General features: G+C 46.6%; 2 non-coding genes across 2 annotated transcripts; both read left to right on the forward strand.

Moving 5' to 3' along the window:
* Positions 1–759: 759 nt before the first annotated feature.
* Trnat-agu (transfer RNA threonine (anticodon AGU)) lies at positions 760–831 on the forward strand. Its single transcript has one exon. It is a non-coding gene; the product is annotated as a tRNA-Thr (tRNA).
* A 1,459-nt stretch (positions 832–2,290) lies between these two features.
* Trnat-agu (transfer RNA threonine (anticodon AGU)) lies at positions 2,291–2,362 on the forward strand. The gene has a single exon. It is a non-coding gene; the product is annotated as a tRNA-Thr (tRNA).
* Positions 2,363–12,674: the final 10,312 nt, after the last annotated feature.

A 12,674-nucleotide genomic window follows, 5' to 3' on the forward strand; every position in this document is an offset into this window, starting at 1 on the left:
TTGAGCTTGAAACACGCACAACAAGACCGGTGTTAACTAGCGAATTGGTTTGCATATTGCCGTCGCCGCGTGTTTTTGACTGGCACTTGCACATCTAAAATAACGTCGGAAAGTAACTCGTTCGGCTTATGAGTCACATCAAGTATGTGTGTTAATTTTGACGAAACTAGCTCTGCAGGTTGTCATGCAATTCTGTTACCTCTCAGAAATGATTATGAAATAAAAGTGAACTACGTGACGAGTGTGACGTTAGGAAAACATTAGGCAACATGGGGAGGTTCTGTATGGGACCAATCAACCCAAACGAGTACTGTGTGACGTGCTAACCGACATATACTCACCGATTCAGTGCGGCTAGCTCAGTCGGTAGAACATAAGGCTCTTAATCCCAGGGTCGTGGGTTCGAGCCCCACGTGGGGAGGAACGGAATTTTGTTCCTCTGCAGATGTAACTTACCGTTTTTCTGATTAACGTGATGCAATGGAAATAGCAACTTTAAACTTTGCCTACGTCTCCGTCAGTCGCTACGAAACTGTATTTGAAGGTGAAGGTGATTTTGTAGACATGTGTGAAAGACATGTTCTGAAATGCAAGTGGTGTTATTTGGAGTGCACTTCCTTTACGTGTCAGATGTGTAGGCAAGCAGTAATGGGTCGCAATAGCTGCAAATATTAGACGGTAATATGAAGTGTTGTCAGCTGAAGTCTGATGATCCAGACGACCGTAAGGATGAAGTACGCAAAATAACCGCTATACCGCGCCTCTTTGGCTCAGTGGCAGAGCACTGGTCTAGTAAACCAGGGGTCGTGAGTTCGATCCTCGCAGGAGGCAGACGAATTTTGGATATCAGTTGCGCGTCGTGGCCTTATAGCAAACAGTATCTGGGATGACGAACAATTAGCGAGAGGCGTTTTACTAAGAATTACTCTCAGATGTGATTAAGGCGAATGGCGTAGATAAAGCATTTGCCAAAGCGGTACAGCATAAGGTGGGATGGGACAGTCTGAAATATATTTTATAGATGTATTTCTCACATATCTCAGAGCCTTCCGCGGTTGTCGTCGTCGTCGTCGTCGTCGTCATCGTCATCGTCGTCGCCGCCGCCACTTCTGCAGAAGTAGCAAATGGACATCGTAGCAAATGCGGCGAGGGACGCCCTGCCTTACATTTCCGAATGCACAAAGTGTGTGGTTTAGTTTCCCAGTCTATATTTGGTAGGTCTCGTAGCAGGTTGAATGTATCAAATGGGTGGGAAAGAGCAAGGGGCAGCGTCTGTGTAGAACGAAAACACAACTCCTCTGTGGTGTGAGCGTTTCGAGATGAGTCGTATATAAGTTCCACTTGTTTGTCAGTGACCGTGTGGCCTAATGGTGAAGGCGTCGGACTTCGTATCCGAAGATTGCGTGTTTGATTCCTCTCTCGGTCGTGTTTTTCCAGATCTGAAAAAGAAACATACCATTTTAGTGCAGCACTTGAGCAGTACGAAACCGTGTGAATGTTGCTGTTGACCATTTTCTGCTTGGAGATGCTCTTCAGGTTAAAACACGCACAACAAGACCGGTGTTAACTAGCGAATTGGTTTGCATATTGCCGTCGCCGCGTGTTTTTGACTGGCACTTGCACATCTAAAATAACGTCGGAAAGTAACCCGTTCGGCTTATGAGTCACATCAAGTATGTGTGTTAATTTTGACGAAACTAGCTCTGCAGGTTGTCATGCAATTCTGTTACCTCTCAGAAATTATTATGAAATAAAAGTGAACTACGTGACGAGTGTGACGTTAGGAAAACATTAGGCAACATGGGGAGGTTCTGTATGGGACCAATCAACCCAAACGAGTACTGTGTGACGTGCTAACCGGCATATACTCACCGAGGCAGCGCTGCTAGCTCAGTCGGTAGAACATAAGGCTCTTAATCCCAGGGTCGTGGGTTCGAGCCCCACGTGGGGAGGAACGGAATTTTGTTCCTCTGCAGATGTAATTTACCGTTTTTCTGATTAACGTGATGTAATGGAAATAGCAACTTTAAACTTTGCCTACGTCTCCGTCAGTCGCTACGAAACTGTATTTGAAGGTGAAGGTGATTTTGTAGACATGTGTGAAAGACATGTTCTGAAATGCAAGTGGTGTTATTTGGAGAGCACTTCCTTTACGCGTCAGATGTGTAGCCAAGCAGTAATGGGTCGCCATAGCTGCAAATATTAGACGGTAATATGAAGTGTTGTCAGCTGAAGTCTGATGATCCAGACGACCGTAAGGATGAAATACGCAAAAGTACCGCTAGGCCGCGCCTCTTTAGCTCAGTGGCAGAGCACTGGTCTAGTAAACCAGGGGTCGTGAGTTCGATCCTCACAGGAGGCAGACGAATTTTGGATATCAGTTGCGCGTCATGGCCTTATAGCAAACAGTATCTGGGATGACTAACAATTAGCGAGAGGCGTTTTATTAAGAATTACTCTCAGATGTGATTAAGGCGAATGGCGCAGATAAAGCATTTGCCAAAGCGGTACAGCATAAGGTGGGATGGGACTGTCTGAAAAATATTTTATAGATGTATTTCTCACATATCTCAGAGCCTTCCGCGGTTGTCGTCGTCGTCGTCGTCGTCGTCGTCGCCGCCGCCGCCGCCACTTCTGCAGAAGTAGCAAATGGACATCGTAGCAAATGCGGCGAGGGACGCCCTGCCTTACATTTCCGAATGCACAAAGTGTGTGGTTTAGTTTCCCAGTCTATATTTGGTAGGTCTCGTAGCAGGTTGAATGTATCAAATGGTGGGAAAGAGCAAGGGGCAGCGTCTGTGTAGAACGAAAACACAACTCCTCAGTGGTGTGAGCGTTTTGAGATGAGTCGTATATAAGTTCCACTTGTTTGTCAGTGACCGTGTGGCCTAATGGATCAGTTGCGAGTCAGCCGCCGAGCGGGACGGACGTGTGGCGGAGCTGGACGTCTGGCTGTAGTAAACACAGGCTGAGTCGCTGCGTTTGAGGTTAGTGGTGCTGCTAAGCCGCTATTCGTGTTGCACTTGTATTCATGAAGTTCTAGAATGAATAGGTCGAATTATTTGAGGAAAGACACAATCAAGTTTACTTTCGATCGAAATTTCGTTCGACCTAAAGCATTTGAAATTAAAGCATGGTTTATCGAAAAAGTATTGATTAACGGTGATGATGTTGTCGGAGTTTATCTCTCGTTTGTGACAAATGCTGTGTATCTGAAGATGAAAAGTCCAGAATTATGTAGTTCCATTGTGGATCGTTGCGGAGGTAGCGTGAAGTTTAATCATTCTGATGGGAATGTGAGTGACGTTGCTGTTAGTCATGCTGGGTACGGGATTCGTACGATCAGAGTGTTTGAGCTCCCTTTTGAAATTCCGCCCGAAGAACTTAATGTTGCCCTTCGGCCTTATGGCAGAATTATTTCCAATGTGGCAGAAAGGTGGTCTGAAGCTCATATGTTTCCTGTCTTGAACGGCGTAAGGCAAATTAAGATTGAATTACAGAAGCATGTCCCCTCTTATCTTAATATTTGTGGGTATCGTGCTTTGATTATCTATGATGGGCAACCGCGGACTTGCGCTTTATGCAATTCCACGGAACACATTCGTGCAGAATGTTCACGGAGGCGTGTCCCGCAGTTACCGCGTGACGAGATGCAGAGTTCCGGCCCTGTTGTTGGTATGAAGTTGTCATACGCTGCCGCTGCTGACTTCTGCAGCCGAGGCGAGTCGGTGCCGCCTGTGCGCGGGGAGCTTGCTGCCTCGCGGGCGGTTGTCGATGATACTCCGGCTTCCAGCTCTAGATTTGCGGATGGTCTGCCGATCAGCTCCGCGCCCCTCGAATCTATGCCGACGCCAACTTTTTCCAACTCTCCCACTGTGGTTGCTCGTTCTTCCGCGGACTCGGCCGAAGATCCCCAAATACCCGCAACGGAGGTTTCCTTGCGTCGTCAGGATTCCCACCAACGTGAGGATATTGCCACTAGCTTCCGAGGAGTGGACGCTCCAGGCATCCACTCTGCGGGAACTATGAACGAAGATAGCAATCTGGACATTGGTTTCACGTTGGCGCCCACAGAAGACACTTGCGTCAAGGAAACCACAACGAGCGATAGTGTAGAATTGGAGACTGGGTTGCTACCAGTGGGAGCCATGGAAAAAGATGCGCCTCCTTCTGCCGTTGTGGAATGCGATACGCGGACTTTTGTCCGAAAAAAAGGAACAGGCGACGTCAGACGTATCATCCGGTACTTCTCCTGACAGGTCGCAAACTTCATCTCCTGCTAGATCGCCGAAGAGATCTTCGAAGAAAGGCAAGAAGAGGAGATTGGCACACAAAGCAGCAGAGAGTTTAGCTCCTGCATTGCGGGAAAAGTTAAAACATTTAAGGGATAATGAACGACTACGAGAACAATGCCCAGTAGCACGAGTTAACGAGTGTACTGAAGCGGAGATGAGTCGTGCCGATGCAGATGATCTTCAACAACAACCTCGCGCACCGCTTGGCGTCGCAGGTTTGCAGACCGGCACTACTATGGATTTAGACCGAACTGTCTCAGGAAAAGGACTTGATTGGACCGATGCCCAAGAAGATCGCACCGACCACGGAATGGAGATGGACCTGACACATGCTAGTGGCATTTAATTTTTTTTTTTTTTAATGTCTATTTTTCTTTCTGACAGACAGAATGGAATGGTACAGACGTGACTCTGCATGGGGTATACTTCATTAGCCAATTTCTTTTACCTGCACCTATGCCAACGGAACTGACATATAATGTGACCACGATCAATATAAATCGGATTCGCAGTGAAACGAAAGTCGCTTCTTTAAAAGATTTCCTTTACCAGTCGGATACTGATATAGCCCTCCTACAGGAATTTAATGTCCACAACTTTTATGTCCCAGGTTTTCAAGAGATTTTAAATATTGCACCGGAAGCCACATGTGGGACTGCGATCCTTGTCAAAGATGGTATTGATGTGAAGGATATCTGTCTGTTAGAAAATGGGAGGGGCATCAGTTGTAAAATTTTTACTACTACTGTTTTAAATGTATATGTCCCCTCTGGTAACAACGCTAGAGATGATAGGGCTAATTTTTTTAAGAACGATATGGTCTATTTACTTAAGGGGAATCCGGCGGAAGCTTTAATCGGTGGTGACTTTAATTGTGTACTTCACAAAAAGGATCAGCGACCAAATTTTAGCTTCTCCAGGGAACTGGCGGCTTTGGTGACAAACATGAAGTGGACAGACGTGTGGGAAAGCAAATACCCCACGTTAGTCAAATTTACGTACATCAGTAGTCGCTCGCAAAGCAGAATAGACAGAATATACGTCACAGCAAACCTGGAAAATAAAATCAGTGGTATCGAAGTAATTCCCACTACCTTTTCGGACCATCTCGCAGTGAAATGCAGCATTCGGTTTCAGAAGCAAGGAACGTATTGGGGTCGCCCCTTATGGAAGCTGAATACCCATATGTTGTTCGAGGGTGCCCTATCAAGAACAGTAGCGGAGGTATGGCAGGCTGCTCTACGTATGCGCCATAAATACAGCTCTCGCCTTGCGTGGTGGACCTCATGTGCTAAAAAGAAATTGAGATCATCCCTAATAGCTTACGGGAGGGAGCGAGCGATGTGGTCTCGCAATACCGTTGAATTTTACTATACATGCTTAAGGGAACTATCAGCTCAGCAGATGACTGATGAGGTTTTCATTGAAATAAAGAAGATCAAGGCTCACCTCATAAGTCTCAAGCGACAACAGCTGGAGGGTTTAAAAATTAAATCTCGTGTCCCGACAACGGTGGAGGACGAAAACGCATCGCTGTACCACTTACTCGAACATGAAAGAAATAGAAGACGAGCGTTTATTGCTTGTCTTAGAGTGGGCGATAACCGGGTGCTGACGGAACACTCTGACATTTTAAATGCAGTTTATGGATTTTATCGTACGTTATATACTGATACCCGGTATAATCTAGACTGTGCGAACGATTTGCTACGAACTACAGGTATCGACAACGTTATCAATGACGAGGACAATGTGTCCCTTACCACTGCGATCACATGTGAGGAGGTGTTTGATATACTTAAATATTCGCCTACCCGTAAGTCCCCAGGGCCTGATGGCTTGCCTGTAGAGTTTTATTGTAAATTTTGGCCTCTCATCGGTAATCAATTCACAGAAGTGATAAATGAAGTGTTGCAAGGTGTTACTGTTCCACGCGAGTTCAAAGAAAGCGTAACTGTGCTAATACCAAAGGGAAGGAACGCGGCAGTTAAAGATCTCAATCAATTGAGACCAATATGTTTGATGAACTCGGATTATAAAATAATTGCACGTGTACTGAAGGAAAGACTGAGACCTCTAATGGAGAAGATCATAGGTGACCACCAAACCTGTCTCTCGGGGCGGAATATTTTTAAAACTGTTTGTGAATATAGGGATGTCTCTGCAATTTTTGCAACGTCATCCTCACCAGGAGGCCTTGCCTTTATCGACTTCTCAAAGGCTTTTGACAGGGTCAACCACTTATTTTTGTTCAGAACGTTGACCTATGTGGGTTTTAGTCAACATTTTGTGCAAGTTTTAATTAACATTGTTGAAGGCATCCAAACACAAGTGTCTGTAAATGGGCATTTCACTCCACCCATTGAAATTCGCAACGGCGTCCCGCAGGGAAGTCCTTTGTCAATGCTCCTGTATGTTGTTGCACTGGAGCCTTTACTAAGGAGACTCGATGTCGATCTTGAGGGCATCACGATATCTGGCGTTAACAACGTCACCAATGCATATGCTGATGACGTTGGAGTGGTTATTCGTAGTAACGAAGATTTAGAGAAATTAACTACGAATATTCAGATCTTTTGTGAAGCTACAGGCGCTAGGGTTAACGAGGTGAAGAGTTCGTTTTTAAATCTTAAAGGTCTTCAAGATGTCCGTTTGGAATGGGCACGCTCCGTCGATCGTCACACCGCTCTGGGTGTCACCTTTTACCGATGTCCGCTTCAGACCATGACCTACAATTGGAAGAAAGTACTGGATACAATCAGAGGAGCCACAATACTCAATCAGACCAGACATCTGAACATTAAACAACGAATCAGAATAATTAATTGGTCCATTTTATCAAAAGCTATATATATAGGTCAAATATTGCCAGTTTCGAAACCCATTGCCAAACGTATAATGAGTATCATTTGCCGATTTATATGGACAGGGAATATTTTTAGAGTAGCAGTCGGTACAGTTACGTTACCTTCCGCTGAAGGTGGCCTAGGTTTAACAGATATATGGCGGAAGACTACGGCGTTATATATAAAGAGGACCCTACAAATTATAGAAAAACATCCACATAGTATTACAGCCAGGCTGTATCGACTCCTACAGCCAGAAAATTTACGTCCACCCATAAATATAGGCGGAATTAATTATAAATTGAAATATATTCGCCAGTTCTTTTTAGAGATTAGCTACATGGACAGTATTGTCACGAATCCACAATCAAGGAATTGCAGGAAATTAATGGAACTCTTAACAACGAAAGAACATGTCAACAAAATGGAGTGCAGATATCCCGACAAAGACTGGAAAAGAATTTGGAAAAATATTAGTAATCGTGAACTGTCTTCCGACATTCAGGCAACCTGGTACCGAGTTGTTAATAACGTAGTTTCCACTAACGAAAAGTTGCACTAAATTGGTCTTAGTGACACGATTGTGTGCACCCGATGTGACGCAGTTGACACATTGATCCACCGCTTTCTCTGTGGCGGATTCGCCGAAATATGGAGGGGACTCCAACGGCGGGTAGCCTTTATAACCAGAACTGTTAGTACTGAGATCAATGTTGAAAAATTACTCTTCCCCGATGGTGTTTTCTTCCCTGTCCAGAAAACCAATGCTGTGTTGTGGTTGTTTGGCAATTATGTACATTACGTTATATCTGAACACGGCAATGACCGTGTTTTAGAATACGAATTATACGAACGAGCAAAATATTATCAGATATGTACGCGCAGGGACCACAAAAAAACTTTTGGTAACATGTTACACATTCTGTTTCAGAGACAAGGGATTGGATAAACATCTTAATAGCCCTCGTCTACGAAAAATGTAGTCACAGGCCAAAGTAGGGGATCGCTGTTGAGGGTGAAGTACGGTGGGGACTTCGTGTGCCCCAGGGCCGCTACGGTAGCCGTGAAGGCCTCGGACAGAACCCCGAAACGGCACTGCGGCTTCACACTTACTGCTGGATGAACCCCATATCTCCAGCAACTACTTTCATCTATGATGATTTTCCAGGATCTCGGTAATATCGGAAGGTGATTTCGTTGCACACAATGCAGTGGAAGCTTCTTGCACGTGTTCCTCAGTTACAATCTTTCTATTTTTGTTTAATTTTTTTCAGTATGAAGCAAGAGTGACAATTTATTAATTCCCAAGAAGCCTTAATTTTTCAATTTTCAGTTCTACGGAGGAGAAGCCTCACATGGCGAAGAAGCCAAACATCATTTCATTTCCCTAACTGTCACAGTAAATTTGAAAAAAAAAAAAAAATCAGTCGATATAGCATAGAAGCTCGCCGAAGAAGGCATAAAAGGAGAGCGAATGGATGGGCTGTGTGGGGAGAAGGGAGGCCCAAAAGAAAAAAACTAACAAAAAAAGAAAAAAAAAATGGATAAGGCGTCGGACGTCGTATCCGAAGATTGCGTGTTTGATTCCTCTCTCGGTCGTGTTTTTCCAGATCTGAAAAAGAAACATACCGTTTTAGTGTAGCACTTGAGCAGTACGAAACCGTGTGAATGTTGCTGTTGACCATTTTCTGCTTGGAGATGCTCTTCAGCTTAAAACACGCACAACAAGGCCGGTGTTAACTAGCGAATTGGTTTGCATATTGCCGTCGCCGCGTGTTTTTGACTGGCACTTGCACATCTAAAATAACGTCGGAAAGTAACTCGTTCGGCTTATGAGTCACATCAAGTATGTGTGTTAATTTTGACGAAACTAGCTCTGCAGGTTGTCATGCAATTCTGTTACCTGTCAGAAATGATTATGAAATAAAAGTGAACTACGTGACGAGTGTGACGTTAGGAAAACATTAGGCAACATGGAGAGGTTCTGTATGGGACCAATCAACCCAAACGAGTACTGTGTGACGTGCTAACCGGCATATACTCACCGAGGCAGCGCGGCTAGCTCAGTCAGTCGAGGCGCGGCCGTCGTGCAGGTCGGACGTGCCTGGAGCGTTGTTTACGTGCTCAGCTGCGGCCTGCGGTGCGGCACGTGGTGAGTCGAGGGCCGTTGCGGCGCGCAATCATCTTGTTTGTAACGAATAGAACCTAACATGGATCACCCAGAGCGGAAAGATTCTTTGAAGTTTATGTTTGATGGAAGTTTTTCTCGACCGAAATATTACGAAGTCGAACGATTTCTCGATGAAGACGTAAAATTGCCTCCCACCGATATCATTGGTATCCATTTGTCTATTGTCAGTAGCACAGTTTATATCAAATTGCGTGACCCAGAATTGTGCGACAAAATCATCGATTCATGTGGCGGTACCTATAAATTTCGACACAGTGACGGGAATGTTGGTGAGGTGACTGTTGTCCACGCTGGTCTTGGTATTCGTACCGTCAGGATTTTCGAGTTGCCTTTTGAAATCTCGGCTGAACAAATTAATGCTTCTATTAAGTCCTACGGCAAAATTATCAGTAACATTGCCGAAAAGTGGGCCCCGTTCCATAAGTACCCTGTTTTGAACGGTGTGCGGCAAATTAAGATCGAATTGCAACGGCATATTCCGTCCTACCTAACGATTTGTGGATATAGGGCGATAATCATATATGAGGGACAGCCTCGTACATGTTCAGGCTGTAATTCCACGGGACACGTCCGGGCACAGTGCATCCAACGACGTGTAACGCAGCTGCCTGCGGGTGAACTGGGCCCTCCCCCGCAACCGACAATATTACCGACTACTCATGTAGCGGCGGTCCGTGCAAATACACCCACTGCGTCGGCTGCGGAAGTCGGACTTAGTGTGGCCGATGTTACGAATGACGGAGATGTACCTATGGAAATCTCTACCGCTCAGGATGCCTTGCCGGTCGCTGGCTTGCTAGCCGCGGTGCCCCGTGACGCCTCACGTGAGGAAGCCAGGGTTGACGTTGTGGAGGCGGCCACTACCGCCACTGACAGCCAGCAAGAGACAGAGACTCTTCCTCTTCCTTTAAAGAATGCGGAAGCCTCTGTCAGTGGGTCCTCCCCGAAAAAGCACAAGAAACGTCGGATCGCTCGTCCGGCGGCAGCTCAATCGGCACCTCCCTTGCGTGAAAAGGCCAAACACGCGGGCCGCATGATCTGCGATGACACTTCGGGGACCGAAGATTGTCTTCCGTCGTTGGCCTCACCCATGAATATTGACGATGATGTATCCAACCTTGACACGGGGAGGGCACATATTAGTGCACCACCGCGGACGGCCCAAGTTGCAGATGTGCAGGGTGACGGCCCGCAATGCGGTTCCGGAACTGCTGCAGCAGGCGCGACGACGGCTGTGTCTGTCGATAATTGGGCGGATGATATTGAAGATATGACTGGCAATCCCGAGCGTGAAGAACCGATGGCAACTGGTGATACGCTGCTTACGTCTCGGCGCAATGCAGCGTCCACGGACGGCGACGTCTAGACTTATACGACCTCCGAAGCGGACGACTGTTGAAGGGATAAAAATCGTACCTGTTTTCATCTGCAGATGACCACTCATCCCACATCGCTCCGTTCACGACAATCCTATAAGATTTCTACCATAAATGTTAACCGCATTGTCTCTCAAGCAAAAATCCACAGCCTTCGACATTATTTACGGGCCGCTGATATAGATATTCTGTTCGTACAGGAAGCACTGACTCCACTCCTAGCCGACGTCCCCGGTTATGACGCCATTGTCAATATAGGGACGGAGGCAGGTACGATCATTCTGTATCGGGAAGGCATTGAATGTTCTTGTTTGTCCATGTTACCTACCGGACGAGGCATTGCCGCACAGTTCCATGATGTACTCCTTCTTAATGTGTACGCCCCTTCCGGTTCCAACGCGCGAGCGGCGAGGAGGGAGTTTTACACGGGAGAGATAGCGAATCTAATCACCGACTTGCGTCTGCGTATTATTATGGGTGGTGACTTTAACTGCGTATTGCGCCGCACCGATCAAACGCCGAACTTTAACTTCAGCCAGGAACTGCTAACACTGGTTACAGAATTGCAGTCAGTCGACACGTGGGCGACCTTACACCCAGATGAAGTTGCCTTTACTCACTTTACGCAGACATCTTCCAGCAGGTTAGATCGCATATATGTGCAACGCGGTCTTTTAGCCGACGTGGGAACTTGCGAATATTGGCCCGTTAATTTCAGTGACCATATCGCTTACCACATCGTCTTTAATCACTCACCGCAGAAAGTTTATAGAGGCTTCGGACGATGGCAACTCAACTGTCGCCTCTTACAAGACGCCACTTTAGAGCGTGAGATCCGGTCAGTTTGGCACTCCGTAACATCAAGCAGGCCCACGTATTCCACGTGGATTGATTGGTGGACGCTTCATGCAAAGGGGAAACTCATTACTTGCATCAAGCACCACGCCCGGATTCGTGCTCGCGGTGAGAAGGAAATCACTGAATTCTATTTCTGTGCCCTGCGAGAATTGTACCGGGATTATCATCAGGTGCCTAATAACATCACGCACGTACGCAGACTCCAAGCCAAGATTACATCCTTGACGGCCTGCACCGCCGTCGGCCACCAGATTCGAGCACGTGACTCCACAAACTTGCCGCAACAGCAGACGTCAGTCCATCATATCGTCCAACAGTTACGTGCAGCGCGTAGGAAACTTATTCATAAGTTGCAGGATGCAGACGGTGCTTGTTATACCCTACAGCGAGACATCAAAAACCATGTTACCAACCACTTTGCTGCACTTTACACCTGTGCTGGTGTACCACATGAGAAAGTGCGAGAATGGTATCTTTCTGGACCCCCGCCGTACCGCATTACCGACGACCTCAATCGGGACCTGCTTGCTCCCTTTACCAAAGAAGAACTGAAGGATGCCCTGCTTGCTGCGCCACGAAATAAATCTCCGGGCACGGACGGGCTCTCTGTCGAGTTTTACGTCAAATATTGGCCTATATTAGGGGACGAACTCACAGAGATGTACAATGAAGTACTACGTGGGATTGCTCTACCCCCACCCTTCACAGAAGGGTTAACTGTTTTAATACCTAAGACGCCGACGCCGACCACCACCAAAGATCTGCGGCCCATTACTCTGCTCAATGCCGACTTTAAGCTTCTGACGCGCGCCCTCAATGCCCGATTACGGCAGCTGTTACCCTATCTTCTGGGACCATACCAAATGAGTGCGATCCGTGGTCGGTCGCTGTCCACCATTTTGGCGCTATATCGGGATCTCGTCTCCCTCACCTGGGCCTCCCGCACTCCTATGGCCATAGCATTTCTTGACTTCGATAAGGCTTACGATCGAGCTGACTATCACTATCTCAGCGGCGTGATGGAATCAATGGGCTTCAGTCTTAATTTTATCCACCTCATCAACAACTGTATCAGTGGTACCCGTACGCGCTTCCTGATCAATAATAC

Source organism: Schistocerca gregaria, chromosome 4 (assembly GCF_023897955.1).
Source record: "Schistocerca gregaria isolate iqSchGreg1 chromosome 4, iqSchGreg1.2, whole genome shotgun sequence".
In the NCBI taxonomy this organism is placed as follows: Eukaryota; Metazoa; Arthropoda; class Insecta; order Orthoptera; family Acrididae; genus Schistocerca; species Schistocerca gregaria.